General features: G+C 44.1%; 1 pseudogene; it reads left to right on the top strand.

Moving 5' to 3' along the window:
• The first annotated feature begins 6,427 nt into the window (after positions 1-6,427).
• On the top strand, positions 6,428-10,418 carry LOC137707676 (beta-carotene isomerase D27, chloroplastic-like; annotated as a pseudogene).
• Positions 10,419-13,834: the final 3,416 nt, after the last annotated feature.

The following is a 13,834-nucleotide window of genomic DNA, read 5'->3' as shown; positions in this document are numbered from 1 at the left end:
TACCAGGTCAAACAAATGCCTGGTCGAGAACATGTCGGTGGCCCAGGCATTGGCTAATGGTCGCTCACTGGCGCTCAGTCCAGCCATACTCGCCAACCTCTACCGTTGCCTGGCCGATGCGACCATTAGCAAGATTGACCCGCACCAGAACGGACCCCTCTGGGTGTTCCAACTCTGGTTGCAAGTTTACTTCTCCACCCTTCGACCGGAAGTTCCTGCATTCCAACGAACGGCCGTCCTCGGCCTTTAACTGGCTTCTCGACCGGTGCTACCTCACCGAGCCGACGAGGTCTTCAAACACTTCCTCAGTCTCGACGTCCTCTCGGATGACGAGTTCCTGGTATGCCGGCGCCAGGAGTACCCTACCTCGCTCAAGCTCCCTACGGCAGCATGGGCCGAGTCCGAGGATGCGGACATCCGTCAATGCTGGGGGTCGTTCGTTCTGGCTCGCGATCTTCCTCTTGGTTGCGATGCCCGCCGAGCCAGCTGGGAGGTCTACCACCCCCATTTTGTCGCTCGGCAGCTCGGCTATCTTCAAGGCTGCCCTGTCCCCCTGCTTGCCTCTCGGTCTCTCTTGAGTTGAGGGCGTCTTTTCGGTTCCTCTGAAAGGGAATGCAAGACGTCGGAGCAGGAGTTTCAAGAGAAGTGCAGGAAATTCCGGCTCCGGCCGACGGTTTCTGAATCTTTGGGAACCGACACCTTCGGGGACTGGTGGGAGGAGTATACCGGCGACTTCTTCGGCGCCCCGGCCGAAGATCTGGTGAGCAAGATCTTTGGCGACCGTCCCGGGCCAACGCCTTCGGCTCATCCTAAGGAGTCGGCCCAAGGTAGTCTTTCCGCTCTTCTTTTCTCTCTTTTTCTTAATCCTTGTTATTAATTACTTTGCTCTTCAGGGGGTCGTGTGTCGAGGAAAGTGGAAACGGTCGTCGCGGTGGCGAGGGCGAAGAAGTTGGTGCCCACGAAGAGGACCATCACCACCGAGCGGGCAGTCCCTGCCAAACGCCCCCACCGAGAGGCCAATCCGGAGGGTGATGCCCCTCGCCCTTCTAAACGCGTCAAGAAATTGGCGAAGAAGGGCGATCGGGAGATTCATGTTGTCCCCAGTGACACTACAGGGACGCCTGCTCCTGCCGGCTCTCCTTATGTTCTGGCTGCCCCAGCTTCTCCGAACCCGACTCCTCTAGCCGTCTCCCTTCCTGAGACCACGGCCGATCCCACCGTCGCATTAGCTCCAGCTTCGGAGCCGGTCGTGGCACCTGCCGTGGGGGAGTCGGCTGCACCTGCCGAGGCACCCTCTACTCCAACGGTCATTCTGGAAGAGGTATAATTCCACTCCCACTCTTGTTTCTTTAGGTTTCTAGTCGTAATGCAAAATGTTTTTTTTTTCAGGATGTCGAGAGTAAGAGTGACGAAGTCCCACTGGAACGCCGTCGTCGACCAGTCAACTCTCCTCCCGTCCATCCTACTCCGGTCGTCGAGGCGACCGCTCGACCGCGTCCTTCTGCGGCGGATCGCGGCAAGAGGCCTATGACCGAATCTAAGGCCACGGCCGAAACGCCGATCCACCCGCAGGATGAAGATCTCCCCATTCCTCCGCAGGAAGTCTCCTCGGCCTTTGTAAGTCTTGTTTCTTTTGCGTTGATTTCTTATGACACATGTTCTTAGAAGACTATTAAATGTCAGGTGCTCGAACGTTCATTTCACCGACAATTTTATGCGCCGACGGGCGTTGTCTATATTTCCTGGCCACCGTCGTGGCCATCAAATGTAGATGACCTCCATCGGCCGCGTGAATTGCGAAGCGGTCTAAGGCACTGGGCTCGGCCATTAAGTTCCCTGGGTTCGAGCAATGACCCAGAGGGCATGGACGAAGTCTCCTCTCGGCAGGTCTAAAACAATCCCCTTTTTTTTATGCACTATATCACGACGTCTTACTGTCATTTACAAAGTTTTCCTCTTATGTGCAGCCATCGTGGGAATTGGAGTTTGACGCCCTTCTGCAGAGCACGACCAGTGAGGCCGGCTCCTCCGCTGCTCCTGCCGAACCAGCGGGAGCCATGCCCGAGGCCGAAGCCTTCGTGAAGCTGCACGAAGTCCTGTCTCTTACTGCCTCCCAAGCTCTCCGATGCAAGGGCCTTGACTCCGTTGGAGAGTGTCTTAATGACCTCGCCAGCGGTGGTCACCTGAGCACGGAGAGTATCTCTTTCCTCACCGACCTCTTGGTGCGGACTCGGCAACACTTTCTCATCTTCGAGCGAGCCCTACAAGCTGAGGACGACTTGAAGGTGGCCAAGGTCGCGCAAGAGGCTGGCCGAGTGGAGCTGGAGGCAATCAAAGCAAAGAAAACGAAGCTGACCGAGTTTGATTGCCAAATCTCTGACCTCCAGCGTCAAATTTCTGACCGTCAACGGCAAAGGTCGGCTGCTGCTTCCGAGCTTGAGAAGGACTTTGAGGCCAACAAGGCTGACGGCCTTCGCTGCCGGCACACGGCGTATCCAGCAACTGCAGTGCAACAAGAAGACAAGGCAGGCTGAGATAATTTTGAGCGAAGCGAAGTGGCTGGAGCTAAAAGCTGCCCTCGAGACTTTCCTCCCCTCGACCCCCTAGGAAATTATCTTTGTATTTGATCTTTGTATTTGTTCTTTGCTATAAATACAATGGTTCTTTTGCTACCCGTACAATGGTCTTTTTACTCTTGCATTTCCCATGTAATTGGATAGTACTTTTTTAAAAATTTTCCATTAATCGGCAATTTGTGAACTGAACCCGCCCGATCTTTGAGATGATATGCCCCCTTGCCGAGGACTTTGTGAACGATGAATGGCCCTTCCCAATTCGGCGACCACTTACCAAATCGGGGGTCTTTAATCCCGACAGGCAACATGGTTTGCCAAACCAATTCTCCTTCACCGAACGTTTTTTGTCTTACACGCTGGTTATACGCTCGCTCGGCAATTTTCTTTTGTGCTATCAATAAGTTACTCGCGTCGATTCGATTTACTTCTAAGTCTTCTAATTCTTGTCGCATCGCCTGACCATACTTGACACTGAACAAACTACTCTGCTCGATCACTCGTAATGAGCTTATACTCAATTCGACTGGTAACATAGCGTCGTGTCCATAAGTTAACGCGTAAGGAGTGGTTCCAGTGGCCGACCGGGGTGAAGTTCGGTATGCCCATAATGCTTCATTTAACTTCAAATGTCATAACCCAGGTCTCTCTCTTACCATTTTCTCAAGGATGCCGATCAACACCTTATTGCTTGCCTCGGCCTGTCCGTTTGCCTGAGGGTAGTACTGCGTAGATTGCTCAAGTCGGATATTCAAATTTGCTGCGTATTCCTTAAACCTATCGGCCATGAATATGGTGCCATTGTCAGTTATGATCGTTTCTGGCACGCCGAATCTGGTCACAATGTTCTCCTCTACGAAATTGCATACCTCTTTGGCTGTTAAATCGGCGTATGATCTTGCCTCGACCCATTTAGTGAAATAGTCAGTTGCTACAATTATCCACGCGTGTTTCGCTGCTCCCGACGATGGCGTAATTTTGCCAATTATGTCCATTGCCCATCCCCTGAACGGCCATGGTTTAGTAACCGAGTGAAGTAATTCGGCCGGGGCTCTCTGCACGGGTCTATGAATTTGGCATGGTACGCATCTTCGTGCATATTCAATGCAATCCTTCAATATATTGGGCCAAAAATAACCGTGTCGTCGAAGCAACCAGCGCATCTTTCGTCCAGACTGATGTGTCCCACAAATTCCTTCATGTACATTGGCCATTGCTTGGGCAGCCTCGTGTGGGCCGAGGCACAATAGTAGTAACCCATTCTCACCCTTGTGGTACAATTCATTTTGGTACGACACGTAATTCGTGGCGAGGACCTTCGTTCTTCGGTCGTGTTTCCCGTTGGGGTTATCGAGGTACCGTAACATCGTCTTTCTCCAATCATCTGGTTCTACCTCGACGGCACATACTTCTACGAGGTCTCCTCGTTCTAGTAGGGATGGGAGCGATATTACTCTAGTACGTATTACGTGTGTGCGCTGGAGAGTTTGCCAATTGATCAAGGCCGGGTACGATTGTAGACCTGTGGCTGCAATTCGGCCTAGCCTGCCCCCCATGAGTTGTGCTCCGGAGGCGATCTGGGCGAGTTCATCGGCGTCTGTGTTGTGGACTCGTGAAATATGTTCAAATGTGATCCGTTCGAATGACTCGGCCAGGTAGGTGGCGACCATGTGATATGGCGCTAAAGTACAACTCATGCAACGAAAAATGCCGTTCAATTGGTTAATCACAAGTTCGGAATCACCGAGGACAAGAACGCGGGAGGCCCGTAGATCGTGTAAAACGTGGAAGCCGATAATGAGGGCTTCATATTCGGCCTGATTATTTGTGCAGCTGAAATCCAACTTGAGAGAAAAATACCATCGGTGGTGTTGGGGCGATTGAATTGCAATACCGACACCCGCCGAAGTCGAAGTACTGGAACCATCAAAATGCATGGTCCAATGGTTATCGCGTGTGGTGACTAAACCGATGTCGACGTCGCCCTCTGCAAAACCATAAGGGGAAGGGTGTTGGGCCAAAAAGTCAGCGAGAGCTTGCCCCTTGACGGCCTTGTAGGGTACGTACTGCAGGCTGAACTCGGATAAGGCGAGCGTCCATTTCCCGATTCGGCCTTTGACGATAGGCCGAGTAAGCATGTACCGAATTATGTCTGTTTGGGCGATGACCTGCGTAACTGATGGGAGCATGTAATGCCGAAGCTTGGATGCGGCAAAAAACAAAGCTAAGCAAAGTTTTTCGACAGGTGAATAATTGAGCTCTGGTGAATTCAGATTTCGGCTAAGATAAAAGATAGCTTGTTCATGTCCTACATTGTTATCTTGCGCGAGGAGACAACCAATGGATTCGGCGGCTGCCGAAATGTACAATTTAAGGAGTTTGTTGCGACAGGGTGGAACCAGCACGGGTGGAGTGGAAAGGGCCACCTTGATTTGCGTAAATGCAGTTTGATGCTCTTCACGCCACTCAAATTGGTCGGTATCCTTAAGTTTAAGGAGCGTAGAGAATGCCTTCATCTTACCGGCCGAATTGGCGATGAAACGACGGAGGAAATTTATCTGCCCGAGTAACGACTGGAGCTGTTTCTTTGTCGTCGGAGGTGGGGCGCTAATGATGGCGCGGGCTTTATTTTCGTCGACTTCGATGCCACAATGGTGCACCAAAAATCCTAGGAAATTCCCGGCCGAAACACCGAAAGCACACTTGGCCGGGTTCATTTTGAGGTTGTTCTTGCGCATATGAAGGAACGCTTGCCGCAGATCGTCCAGGTGCGTTTGACGGCGTTTAGATTTTACGACCACATCATCGATATAAACTTCGACGATTGTACCGATTAAGTCGTGGAATATCATATTCATGGCGCGTTGGTATGTGGCGCCGGCATTCTTGAGGCCGAATGGCATGACTACCCATTCGTAAGTTCCAAGTGCCCCAGGGCAACGGAAAGCCGTTTTGTGGACGTCAGCTTCGGCAATGAAAATCTGGTTGTAACCCGCATGACCGTCCATAAAAGATAACAGTTCATGATTAGCTGCGGCATCAATTAATAAATCTAAGATTGGCATTGTATATTCGTCCTTGGGAGTAACCAGATTGAGATTACGGAAATCGATGCAAATGCGAAGGGCACCGTTTTTCTTCAACACTGGGATGATATTGGCCAACCATTCGACATACCGAGCGGTCCTAATAAACCTAGCTTTTAGAAGCCGAACTAATTCTTCTTTAATGCCGAGTTGTACTTCGGTCGAAAATCGGCGAGGGGGTTGTCGAAAAGGCTTACACCCGTCCTTGATGGGTAACTCATGTTCTACGAGGTTTCGATCGAGGCTTGGCATTTCATGGTAGCTCCACGCGAAGCAATCTTTAAATTCCTGGAGTAACTTACGGAGTTCGGCCTTCATGGACGGTGGGAGTAACGCGCTGATAAACAATGTTCGAGGATCATCGGCCGTGCCTACATTAACTTCTTTTAATGGGTCCTTAACCTGGGGTCGATGGTCTTCGAGTTCGGCCGGTGCAGCCTGAACTTTATCGAAAGAAAGAACGGGGCGTGCCAAAATGTTGACTCTAAAAATTACAAAACCTACGTGGCGCGCAGGCCGAGTAACTAATAAGCTAACTACGTCATTCGGTTGAATGCGGGGCATGCTAACTCGTCGGCCGAGGAGTAAAATTTGTTGATGTCGCGTTAAGCGCGCTGTTGACTTCTGTATCTTGCGATTGCGACCGAGGAAGGAACGCTCTCGGTCTCTGGGTTCTATAGCCTGAAAACAAGGCCACTAATTCTACGGAGTTCACAAATCGTCGGAGCCTGATTCGGTCACTGTGATTATATTCGTAAGAGTATAAGCATGCCGAATCGAAACCAAACTATATGGGCACAGGTACTCAAATATGATGTATGTCTTGATGGTAAACGTAGTTCGGCCGTCGGAGTGCCGAACCCTGAAACTTACTCGCAAGTATCTAATCATAAAATCACTCGGAGTCCAGTACGCCGAGCAATGCAATTCGTAACACCTGACTATGCCGAGAAGGCTAGCGAGGTGACCTCTGCCAACAAAGGTTCGAAAACCCTTCTCGGCCGAGACTTAGATAGATAACCGGTCGACCTCGACGCAGTGCTGTTTGTCCAAACTGAAGGTGCTTATCAGTCGGCTGATTCTGCGGCAGCAGTGCTGTTTATCCAAACTGAAGATGCTCGCCGGGTGCTTCCACAGTGTTGTTTATCCAAAATGAAGGTGTGTCGGCAGGAAAAGAAAAGGAAAAATCTCAAGGTGTTTGAGAGGTTTTGCGCAGGGCAATTGTATGCTGATTGAAGGGGCCTTTCTGTTGCGTGATTTCTTGTATTTATAGCACCCCATTCCTTGAGACCAATTCGCACTCTGATTCGGATTGGGAGTCCTTGTCCCATTTCACCTCTAACTCGAACAAACCTACTCCTACTGGGATTCTGAATTTTCCTTCCTTTCGAGGCTTTATTCCTTGCCGGTCAAGAATCCTGGTCGCACCAGGACTTCCTTGACCTTTTCTATTTATCCGGACTACTTAGGATAGGATTTGGCCGACCCAGCCACTTGGCCCGGGATTTATTATTCGACCCATAGTATTTGTTATCACCTTGGGCCGAGCACATCCTGCTGCTCGGCCCAGCAGTAATATTTTGGACCCAAACAGGCTCATAAATTGATTCTACTAAAAACAATGTAGAAAATTGTAAGAAATTCTGGTGCACAGAATGATAAATGTAGAATGCCTCAAAAGTTTTTGGCTCTTACAGATTTTGTTGATTTCTGTGATGAGTTTTGGGCAATGAAAATTAGAAGATGAAGGGGTATCACTTTTTCATTAATTTTTGGGTCTCTTTACAAGGTTAAGAAAAAGCAGATGTAATTCCTTTTTTCTTTTCATGTTTGTTGATATCTGTTACATCTTGTCAGAATACTGGAAACAATAAGTTACTCTGTTTATAAATTACTTCTTGTTATTTCTGTAGTGATATTAGTTGATAATTTATTTCAGAGATTTTGATTCTCGGCTGTGGGAGAAGCATTGAACCCGTAGATCCTGAACTACGACGCTACATTCATTCTACAGGAATGAAGTTAGAAGCCAGTATACTTCATCCGTGTATCTATTTTATTTATGTTTTTTTGCACATCATTCTTTTGTGGTCGCTTAATGTTCTGATTGATATGACAAATGAATATGTAATGTTCTTCTGTAAGAAAATTTGATGATGCCACATTACTAAAAGCTCCTTTCCTATAGTTATATATAGGAAGTCTAACAAAGCATTCTCCAGCCTTGATGTTTTCTTGTAGGCACAGATTTGGGTTGCCATTTAGATTCAAATAGATTGCAGTAACTTCTTCCAGTGTAATTAGGAATGTTATTGGGAATTGGTTTACCAATTACACTACTCCAAACTTGATTCGGTTTCACCTACAAATTCTTGGTCACGAGCTGTACACACGAAGGTAAGCTATTCTAGGTTTTGGTCGATATTCGGATTATCTTCAATTTCAAATTTTAGGGAATTGATTTGTTTCCGTGTTGGATGTTTAAGATTTGCCTTCATGATGGTCATTTGAGGCTGTGCGAACTAGAATTGCTGTTGGCAGGCACGAGTTTGAGAAAGAACTCTAATCCTAATTTAGCTCTCTTTCCAAATTTAAGAGCAGTAATTGGTGTATCTATACCCTTTTTCGTTGTCAATCATGCAAAATTATCTTTGGAATTAAGTTGATTTACTATTTTAGTGTCTCTTGGTGGCCCTTTTTTTTTTTTTTTTTTTTTTTTTGCTTTTGTTGGTGGTTGTTTGAAAGTAGATTTTGAGTGGTGGAGGAGAACCCTTTGAGATTAGGATATTATTTGATTAGATTTCGTTCATAATGAGCGGAAGTAACTAAAATTTCTGAGTTTGTCTAATCTATATTTTATTTGTTTCTATCTTTTTCTGAGTTTGTCTGCTAAGGCTGTTATGATTTTTGGCTTTTTCTTTATTTCAAAAAACTAAAAACTGATTTTGTTATGATGTATTGCTATAACACGGAGAAAATGGCACTGATTCTATCATTGTGTGTAGATCAGTTTGTAATCTCTAATCTTAAAATATTATTTTTGTGGCTGCGAGAACGAAGAAGAAGGCACTCAAATTACTTTTGTTCCAGTCCTTTTCAACAATTATATTAGAGGAGACCAAACTAAACATGATAATACGATCAAACTACAAAAATAACTATGAAATAATATTAGAGGAGACCAGGAGGGAGAGTGGCTAATAAAATTCTTGATTCCTTACCAGCAAATCACAAACTGAACCATATATTGACGTAATGTGAAGTAACTTGTTAAGAAAAACTTATCAACCTGTGTCGAATTGTGATCTGTTTGTAAGGAGGCCGGCAATACTACGTATGAAGAAAATTTTTAGTTTTGACATTGTCATTGTCACATGTAGTTATTAATCCATGTGCTACATTAGTTGACCAACGCTGCTTAACTCCTTACATGCAAATCAAAAACTGAAACTTATAGTAACGTGAAATAACTTGCATAAAAAATAGAAACAATTATGTAAAAATGTCAAACTGTGACTTGTCTACAAGGAAGGAATACTATACAAATTGAGGATATTTTGATGTCGATGCTAACACTGTCACCTGTAGTTATTAATCACGTGTTGAATTATGGGTGATTCGCATTGTTGATATGTCAGTTGCGATTCGCCCACCCAAAAATTATTCTCTTAGATGTAAGGAGCCGCGTGTGTTTGTTAATTGGGTAGATGATGCCCATAAGTGAGTGTTATTTATGTGCTTTGTGCTCAATTGGCAGGTAAGAATATTGAGATCCTTGTTTCCACCGTTGCTGCTAGACCTTTATCGGTTATTGATACTACCTTTACAAGGTGGAAAAGTAGCTGCCAGGGCCCATCATGGTTGCAAGGGTAACTGCAATTACTTGTCAATGGCTCATGGGTTCTTACACAGTAAGTTTTGTCGACTTACCAGACGGGACCTCATGGAGTAGTGGGGCGAGCGAGTTCAGTTCGCCGTTCTTCGTTTACATTTTCATTTTTAAGGTTAGGTTCATGGTTGCGATAAACATAATGAATGGGAGGGTTCACCATTGATGCAGATGTTTGTAGAGAAATGCAAGTACTTAGAAGAAAGCAAATGCGTCGGTATATGTCTGAATACTTGTAAGCTTCCCACTCAGGTCAGTAACTCTTTTGAGTAACACTCGACTGTCGGGATAGACATTAACAGCCTGTTCAGGACCATTTCTACGAAAAATTCATGTTCATAGAAACTGTTTTGAGTAACATGAATGTAAGACAATAGATTCTTACATGTTCGCCTAGAGGTGTAGGTGTTTTTATCCTAAAACATGTTTAGGCTGCTTCTCCATAAAACACTAAAGCTGCCTTTGTAACCTCTCTAAAAGCGATTTTCTTTATATTTTTATGTTATCTGGAAGTGCTTTTGTTTTGGCTATCCGGAACAAGACGAAAATAATAATAACTCCATGAAAACTGTTTGCTGAAGGGTTTCTTCAAAAGATTACATGGGTGTTGCTTTAGCGATGGAGCCAATTCGTCGATCATAGCTGTCAGGTCAAGGCCTCTACAGCTCTACTCATTTCCACATATTGATTGTCCAACAATTGACTCTCTCAATTGAACTCGAATACGCCAGTTTAAATTCAGGGTCTCCCTCCGCTTCCTGAAGCTGATGCCACTCCACAAGGAACCATGTCTGGAGATCTGCCCTAACGCCTTTCGACCGAGAGAAATGGCCAAAAAACATTAACGTAGAGAAATGTCCGAAGGCATGAAAGACTGCAGCATTGGTTTGCTACTGGAGATATCGTAATACTAGATATGAATGAATCAGTTATACGGACTGAATTATAAACTTTGGGCACACATCAAGTACCGTTTGATCTGCAACAAGCATGAAAAAGAAAAGAGGCATGACTAATCTTACACGGAGTTTAATCGAAGCCATTTTATTTGAAATCAAGATTTTGGCAAACAAAAGAAGCAGAGGATTGCTGCAAATCAATATACAAGAATTAAAAGGCGGAGGCATACATGGTATTATACGGAGAAAAACCAAACCACAGTAAATCGAAAAAAATCGGATAAATACTGAACTGAAACTAAAAAAATCGGACCGATTAAAAACCGAACCAAACTAAACTGGAGGAGATATAAATTGATTATTTTTTTGTTTGTTTATATTAGGTACTTATTTTTCAAGCCCAATTTTCAATCCAAGGTTAGGTAGACCCAACTTTAGGTCCAAACATGTTGAAGGTCTTTTTTCATTCTCTCTCCAATCTCTTCAATTGGACAAACCCATAGTCTAAGAAGAAAAATGTGAGATAATGCAATGTCGATATTTGATATTTTAAGGATGATCATAAACATACACAAGAGTACAACCATCCCAAAATAAATGCCCCATCAAAACCTTGTCACCCAATGAAAAAATGCTGAAAAAGAGTACATTAGGGCCTAGTTGGTTTTCATGTTTGTAGGCCCTTGTCACCCAATGACGATGTGAGGGTGATGGTTGCGGTGTGTGTTTCCAGAGAAGAGAGGGAGAGTTGTAGAGAGAGAATGCACGGGAGCGAGGGGGAATAGATACAGAGATAGAGAGATTGAGAAAGAGCGTTTGATAATTTTAGAAGAAAAAGGGAGGACTCGCGGGTCCAACAAGGGAAGAAAGGGAAAAGGGGGCCGGGTAGGGGAGACCAAAAAGGAATGAGGGCCCCACGGGCACACACCTTAAAACTCAAAAATAATTTTTTAAATAAAAACTCAAAATTATTTTTAAAATCAAGGGTGGGATGTAACATTCATACTCATTGTAAAACTAACTATGTTACAACATTTTATTAAATGTGAACGTACACACTTACGTATATAAACGTGTATTTTACCGTATGATTGACAAGTGTATTATACGTGTATTATGAGCAAATTTACCTAAGTAGTAGTTTATTATAAAGTAGGGCTATCGAGGTTAACGTCTCGAATTTGGTCTTGAGTGTTCTGTTAAAATGACTATTGCATTATTGTTTTTATTAAATTTGTCATTTTCGTTTTATTCATTGTAGATGGCTTGATGGGATGAGATTATGTCCCTTCCTGTGCGGAGTCCACCTGCACTGGAATTTTCTTCTTCTGATCTTGTGTGGTCAAAGGTGGAAGGTTGGCGGGACAAGAGAGATAGAGTTGCTCTAATTCCGTTCCGTAGAGTTGACGATTTTCTGAGGGGTGAATCCTCTAATAAAGAATGTCCAACAAGATTTCATGTTGAAGCGAGGCGACGACGGCAGCCAAAGACACCTTACAAACCAAAGGTTGATGGTATTCTTGAGTATATTCTGCAAGTTCCAATTTTTACCCTTGTCCATTTTAGCCAGCATTCCTGTATCCTATCAGCTTAAACTATTTTTTTCAAATGTGCAGATCTTCGTTAAACTATTCCTTGTCCATTTTACCCTTGTCCATTTGCCCCTTGTATATCTGAGGTTCTGCTTCTTCGTGTGCAATCTTTGTTATATGTGGGGGTCTCTATGGGGAGTATAATGCAGTGACACAATGAATCTGTAGAGAAACAGGGTGGTCCATCTAATCGTGATGACCTTTTAACCCATAGGTATGTTCGGAGGCAGGAGGGGGTCATTCGACGTTCTATATATGAATTAGATGCCGATGATGCGGTTAGCATTAGCATGTGGGTAGAAAACCATCAGAGTCATGTTTTCTTCTATGAGGATTTCTCTGATGTGGACCCCTTTTCTTTGACATTCAAATAGAGTGGCAGTTGCAACAGATGATTCGCTTTGGCAATCGCAGCGTTATAGCTTCTGATTCAAGGTTCGGAACAACCAAATTGAAGGCCCGTTTAGTTTGTTCAACCTTTTATTATCAAATACAATTGTTAATAATAATAATGGGAAACTGAATTAGTTCTTGTTGCAACGTTATTTAGTACCCGTTCATAGTCTCTTTGTATTTGGATAGTTGCTCCAAAGTTTGAAAGTTCCAATGCCCATAAATGGATGAGAGCTTTTTACAATAGTTCAAACGAAAGATCCTGCATGGAATTTAGTTGGTTTCATAGTGGATGATCCTCTAGCTGATGTGCTCACCATCAGGTTGGTTGCTCAGTCCTTTTCCAGTCTTCAGAATGACAATTTTATTCACTAATGTTCTTTTTCATTATACTCAGGGATTGTATTTCAGTCCTGAAGCTGATGCCACTCCTCAAGGAACCATGTCTGGAGATCTGCCCTAACGCCTTTCGACCGAGAGAAATGGCCAAAATACATTAACGTAGAGAAATGTCCGAAGGCATGAAAGACTGCAGCATTGGTTTGCTACTGGAGATATTGTAAAACTAGATATGAATGGATCAGTTACAGGGAATGAATTATAAACTTTTGGGCATACATCGAGTACCGTTTGATCTGCAACAAGCATGAAAAAGAGAAGAGGCATGACTAATCTTAACACGGAGTTTAAACGAAGCCATTTTATTTGAAATCAAGATTTTGGCAAACAAAAAAGGCAGAGGATTGCTGCACAGAAGTAAAAGCCGGGGGCCATGCATGGTATTATAGTGAGAAAAACCGGACATCGGAAAACCGAAAAAAATCGGATAAATACCGAACTGAAATCGAAAAAATCGTATTGATCAAAACCGAACCAAACTAAACTGGATAAGATATAACTTGATTATTTTTTATTTATTTATATTGGATATTTATTTTTCAAGCCTAATTCTAAGTCAACTATTAGCCTAATTTCAATCCAAGATTAGGTAGACCGTAGACCCAACTTTAGTTTCAAAATATGTTGAAGGCCTTATTCTCTAGATATTCTTTTTCATTTTCTCTCCAATCTCTCCAACGGGACAAACCCGTAGTCTAAGGAGAAAAATGTGAGGTAAAGCAATGTCAATACTTGACATCTTAAGGATGATCATAAGCATACACAAGGGTTCGACCAACCCAGAGTAGATGCCTCATCAAAACCTCGTCAGGTTAGCAAAAACCCAATGAAAAAAATGCAAAATAAGAGTACATTAGGGCGTAGTTGGTTTTCATGTTTCTAGCCCCAACTTGAGGAAACTTCAAGTTCTAGGGTTTTGTAATCCCATTTCCAAACCTTATTAATTTCACACACATCATTCATATCAAGCAATTTGAACATAGTCGAATCATAAAGAATAGGT

This window comes from Pyrus communis, chromosome 17 (assembly GCF_041283825.1).
Source record: "Pyrus communis isolate YQ-2024b chromosome 17, ASM4128382v1, whole genome shotgun sequence".
Taxonomy (NCBI): domain Eukaryota; kingdom Viridiplantae; phylum Streptophyta; class Magnoliopsida; order Rosales; family Rosaceae; genus Pyrus; species Pyrus communis.
The sequence above is the reverse complement of the archived record's forward strand: the minus strand, read 5'-3'. Positions and strand labels throughout refer to the sequence as shown.